The sequence below is a fragment of the Solanum pennellii genome, chromosome 5, assembly GCF_001406875.1.
Source record: "Solanum pennellii chromosome 5, SPENNV200".
In the NCBI taxonomy this organism is placed as follows: Eukaryota; Viridiplantae; Streptophyta; class Magnoliopsida; order Solanales; family Solanaceae; genus Solanum; species Solanum pennellii.
Genome location: NC_028641.1, coordinates 6,025,377 through 6,031,962, shown reverse-complemented (window position 1 = coordinate 6,031,962; position 6,586 = coordinate 6,025,377).

Genomic DNA, 6,586 nt, shown 5'->3' with positions numbered 1-6,586 from the left:
TCCCTTCACCCCAATCGCTGCCCCCACCCCAATCAAATTTCTTATACCCATTTCACGTCTTTTCTTCTTTCTTTTGATTCACCCACCATTTTCTTTGTCTTCTTTTTAACACTCCACATATTGTCTCACTCATAAATATTTTCTCAAAATTCATTTTTTTGTTGCAAATCAATTTTCTCATAATTCTTTTCGTTTTGGCACATTTAGTTTTTCTAAATCTCAAATTTGTGTGTATTTTTGGTGATTGTGCGTATAAGGTATTGAAAGATGAAAAACTTTATTGATAAGATTGATGAAATTTCAGGATTAACAAATGAGTTTTGTGAATTTATGAAATAAAATTAAAATGACGATTACAGATTTTGTTGGTGTTGGGGTTGAGAATGATATGAGAAAATTGCTGAATGATTAGAATTGGAGTGTCGAATACGGTTAATTTGAGGGGGTGGGTGATGGAGTAACTTGAGAATGAGAATCTTTGGAGCTGTGGGCTTAAGGATTTAATGAAGAAAATTGTTGAAATTGAGATTTACTAGCCGAAATTGTTTGCAAAATACTTTTGTTGAGATTAGATTGACTACATTGAGCCGTCATCGTAAAGATCAATAAAATCAAACTAATAAAGATACAACACAATCAACACAAAAAAGATATATAGTAAATCGAAGGAAAAAATAAAAGAGAAGAAATTTGAAGAGAAAAAATAAAATAAAAAGACGAGAGAAAAGCTCAACTTTGTCCAACAATGGTGTTGAGTGAAAATAAAGAAGAAGAGATGAACTTTAAAGGTGAAATTATGATTTTTTAAGCCTCCTCAAGCTCTAGTTTTGTGTGTTACACGCTCCATTTGTAGTCTTTCCACGTAGGATGTCACATCAAAAATTGTGTTTAAAATGATGTATTTGGATGAGTTCAAGGGTCCAAATGACAAAATGTTAAGTAGAGGGGTCCAAATTACAAACAGATACAAGTACAAGGGTTCACCAGACCATTTCGTCTAAAATATACGTTAACTTTATCACATCTTGTGAAGGTATATAAATTCTTTGCGAAACACTCTCAACTCAAGTGCAACAATTTTTAATATATACAAAAGAAGAAAATAGTGACAAAGTCATAACAACTTATAAGAAAAGCACAGTAAAATAGTGAAACAATTAAAACCTAATAAACATATGATGATTTTCAAGGGAAAAAATCATATGATAGTAGATATAGAATACTAGTGCAAGAATGCGACTAGTTCAATGATAAACTCTAACAAGCAAGACAATACTTTATTATCTGCTAACTTTTTACTCCGTTACGCAATTTTCACACCTTATTTAGTTAAGTAAAGTCAGTGGAGTGGGGTCTGAGATTATATGCTAGAACACGTTAGTAATTTGAACAAAACTTTATTCATAAAAAACTTATTAGGAATTAAATTTAGCCAAATTAGTGTTAACAAACTAATTATGGAAAGGGTTAATAACAATGTTTGTGATGAGATGAATGAGATTTTTATTCTTAATTAACGCCTTAAACTTTAGACTTGAAAATTAAAAGATCAATTAAGGAGTATTTCCTCCTTAAATGACCTTTATACTAGGGCTGTTCATGGTTATGGTTAAAATCGAACCGTAATTCGAATCAAATCGATTAAAAAAATCGATATTTGGTTTGATTTGGTTAGGTTTGATTTTAAAATTTTTAAAATCGATACTATTTGGTTTGGTTTTGATTTTACTAAAAAATAACCGCAAAAACAATCAAACCAAACCGATAAATTAGAAATATAAATTTTATAATTATTTATATATTATTTATAAATAAATATAAATATTTTGTTAAATTTTAAATAACTTAAGTCTTTAACTTTATAATTTTCTCAAGCCTAACACTTAAATTTTAGCTCAATTACAATCCTAATTCCAATTCCATCAAAATTTATTACCTACCTACCTTTCATAAGATAATCACACACTTAATAACTTTGTTCATGTAATGATAACTCTAGTATTGCTTAATTACTTAATTGAACAAACAATAGCTCTTCTGTGGATTGTTCATGTACTAGATGTTTTTTTTATCATGATACGTATGTCCTAAAAAATTTATTACTTTCAAATCGAAAAAATCAGAAATACTGAACCAAACCGTCAATAACCAAACCGATGGTTATTTTTTTCATTTGGTTTGGTTTGGTTTTAGAAATTTAAAAAACCGACTAGATTAGTTTGGTTTTGGTTTTAACCAATAACCGATCCAAATCGAACCACGAACACCCCTACTTTATACTATACAAATGTGAATAAATTGGGACTTCAATAAAAATAATGAACACTGAATAAATTATTATCTTAAAATCAACAGAAAAAGTAGCATAAATGCCTTCTAAACTAACTTATTGAAATACTCTGTTATGATCGTTCAATAAAAAATTTCAAATCTTTCAAACTGTCGATCTTTTAAATGAAAAAATAGAGTAGAGTCCAAGATCAAGGATGATATGCTAGGACACGTAAGTGATTTGAGCTAAACTTTTGTTTCATTAAAAAATGATTAGGAATCAAATTTAGCCAAACATTTTCAAATATTAATGAATACTTTATTCATAAAAATGGTATATATTTTGAGTTTAGAGAATAGTAGGTATTGGATTATGTTATGTGATGCTAGCATAATACATATAAAATATTGAGAATAAACTTTTTCAGTACTAATGTAGCAAACTAATAATAATAATATTTGTGCCAATAAAGAGAAAAAAAAGTGATAAAGTATGATTTTGTAAATATCTGTTAAGTTAGGGGAGATTTATATAGGTATCTTTAAAAGTTTTGTATATTCTAATAATCTTAAATTTACTTATCTATCTTCTTTTTTTTTTTAACATCTTATTTAATATAGAATTCACTAATTTTAAAAAATAATGCAAGAAAGGATCCCCTCCCTCCCCACCTTTTTTCCTATTATATTAAATATTTTACAATAGATGATTTGATTTATCAAACCTATAAAAAAAATTGGTGGTGTTTGGCCCGTGCTGAGTTCGAGCTCAACATTTTAATAGTAAATTAAAAAATTAATGAAGATTCATATTTTTAAATTTTGATCGTGAATTCAAATATTTATATTTCATGAAATATAATTTATATAGAAAAAATTACGTACAAATTACTATAAAATACAATAATTAACAACTTAAATAATTTGAAATTCATAAAAATTGGTCTAATAAAAAAACTTCATTAATTTTTAAGATTTCGAATGTGCGACATAAATTAGGATAAAAATAATAAATAACAAGTAAGGCATTTGTCACTAAAATAAGCATCAAAAGACATGAAAACTAGGGGTGTACAAAATGGAATCGCTAATCGAATCAAATTGGGGAAAAATCCGATTAGTAGTTGGTTTAACTTGATTTGATATTGAAAAAAAATCTGACTATATTTGGATTGGTTTGGTTTTAACTTAAAAAAATAAACCCCAGATCAAGCCAACCCGACATTATATATATATATATATAATTTAATTTTATATATATATAAATATTTACTTTGATATTATTTTTAAATATTTCTCATACTTTTTCATAGTTTTTATCTTTTAATATATTATTTCAAGTTTTGAACTTAGAATTTTAAATGGTTCCATAAAGATTATAGTCCACAAATGTTGATAATTATAATAAACTTAAATCATAATCAAATTAATACTAATGCAAAAAGAAAATCAATTTAAAACTAAGAATGACAATAATATTGAATATTTGTTCTTTCGTTTACATTATTGGTTTAGACAATTAAAATACATAATTTAATTATTTTAATTTCCTTTAATATTTAGTCATGTAACTAAGATTTATTAGACTTATTTTAGCATAATTCAATACTTTTAAAGTAGATCATTTTCATTATCTTGTTACTTTGCAATATTTTTACGCGATTTCATTATTATTATTTTTTTTTATAGATATTTTAGTGTTATTAATCATATCATATTTTGTGTTATTTTCTTAAAAAATACCTTAGATAGTTGTATTTTGGTAGGACTGGAGAAATATTTGAAGTACAAGTAAATTATATGTGTGTATGAATAAGCTATCGGAAAATTCAAAAAAACCGAAATCCCGAAAAAGTACGAGGTTGAAAAACTCGAGTTTTATTGGATTGATTTGTTTTATAAATTTAAAAATCCAACACAAATAATTTGATTTGATATTAGAAAAACCGAACCACCCAACCATATACACCCCTAATGAAATTTTATTTATCAAAATTTATAAGTTAATTATTTTGTATTAAAAATAAAGAACAAAATATAAGCTACAAACTTAAAATTACACGTGGCATACATACAGGCTAAGAAGAAACATAAGGGTAAATACATAGAAGAGTAAATCGCGTTTTGGTAAAATGCAATTTATGTGTAACTAGACACATGCGCCCGTGCAAGCATGGGTCTAATATTTTTTTTTGTTTCATTTTATGTGACACAGATAAAGTTTAGAGAGTTGATTAAATTGTAATATGATTTTAAATACTTTACGTTATTAATTATTGTAATTTATAGTATATTATATAATTTTAAATAATTTATGTTTTTTCCTTGTCCCAATATATATGACACAAATGGATTTCAAGAGTCAATATGTTGTTAATTATTGCGTAGAGCCACACATGTGAAGCAGACATATTGGTTGTCTCTTGTGTTGTTAAGATGGAAAAACTAAAATATGAATAAGAAATATATTTACGTATACGAAATGTCAAAAACCTCAAATCAATAAATAAGCTGAAATTAATCAAAGACCTCTACTAATTAAAACACAAATTTTCAAGGTGAAAATCTCGTAAATCAATTAGTAGATGTAGAGGTCTTTAATTATCGAAAATAATACTCTCTCCGTCCACTATTAATTATCATACTTTCTATTTTAAATTCAAATCATAAAAATTTTGATTAACATTTTATAATATATTTTTTAATCATATTGATATGCAAAAAATTGCAATATAGTTTTGACTATCTAAATTTTTTGGTTAAAATATCAAATTAATGTAATCTAATTTAACTTTAAAAATTAGTCAAATTGACTTTCGAAAAGCATAACATAACAAATAATATAAGTGAACGAAGGGAGTAATTGATTTACAGGGGAAAAAAAAGCTGAAATTAAAAAAAAAAGAAAAAAAGATGATGTTGGGGTTGAAATATGAAACCCCGTCCAGTAGGCCAAATAGCTGGTTATGCAAATAAGCACACATATGAAATGTTGACCTTCAGTTGTGTGCTTATTATCACTTATATATAAGTAGTAAATAGATATGCTTTTCTTCTCTTTTGTATGCTTTTATGAGAGGTACAAATTACACAGTACACGCACAATTTATCGAGGATATAATTCTAAATAAAATAATATACAAGTTGATAAAATAATATCAAAGTTATAATCCTAAAAAAATTAACGATAATTTTTCTATTTTTATATTCTAAATTAATTTATAGAAATACTCTATTGTGATTGTTTAATAAGGATGATATGCTAGGACACGTAAGTGACTTGAACTAAACTTTTGTTCATTAAAAAATGATTAGGAATCAAATTTAGCCAAACATTTTGAAATCTTAATGAATACTTTATTCATAAAAATAGTATATATTTTGAGTTAGAGAATAGTAGGTATTGGATTATGTTATGTGATGCTAACAAAATACATATAATATTGCAAAATAAAAATTTTCAGTACTATGTAGCAAACTAATAAATAATAATAATAATATTTGTGCCAATAAAGAGAAAAAAAGTGAGAGAGTATGATTTTGTATAAATTTGTTTACGTTAGGGGAGATTATTATCTACTTTTTTTTTTTTAAAGTTATTTACTTAATATAGAATTCACTAATTGAAGGATTGAAAATTATTATTTTTTAAATAATGCAACAAATGATCCCCCCCACCCACACCCATCCACATTTTCCTATTATATTAAACATTTCATAATATATAATTCGATTTATCGAATCTATCATAATTCTGGTGATGTTTGGCTCATGATGAATTTAGACTCAATATTCTAATAGTAAAACTGAAAAATTAATGAAGATTTATATTTTTAAACTTTGATCGTGAACTTAGATATAAAAATTTTATATTTCATGAGATACAATTTGTATAAAAAAAATTACATACAAAATATTATAAAATATAATAATTAACAACTTAAATTTCGTTTATTATACAATTTTTTTTGTTTGTGATTTTTTTTCTCCATTATTTTCTACTCCTTCATTTTGGTTTCTTTGTCTGGTTTTAACTTGATATGAATTTTTGAAAAGTAAAAAAGACTTTTAAATTTTATGGTTTTAAATTACAGATATGTAAAATATATCAAAATATAATTTAATATTGGAGACTTAAATATGTAATTTGAAAAGTTAAAATAAAAAAAGTTGTTAAAATGGAAAAACTGCTATTTCTTAAACAAGCTAAAAATAAATAAATAAGACAAATAAATTAAATAAAGAAAATATATGATTTCTTTGCTATTTTTTTTTTCAATACTTGATTTTTTTGTGTGTTATTTGACTCGAGAAT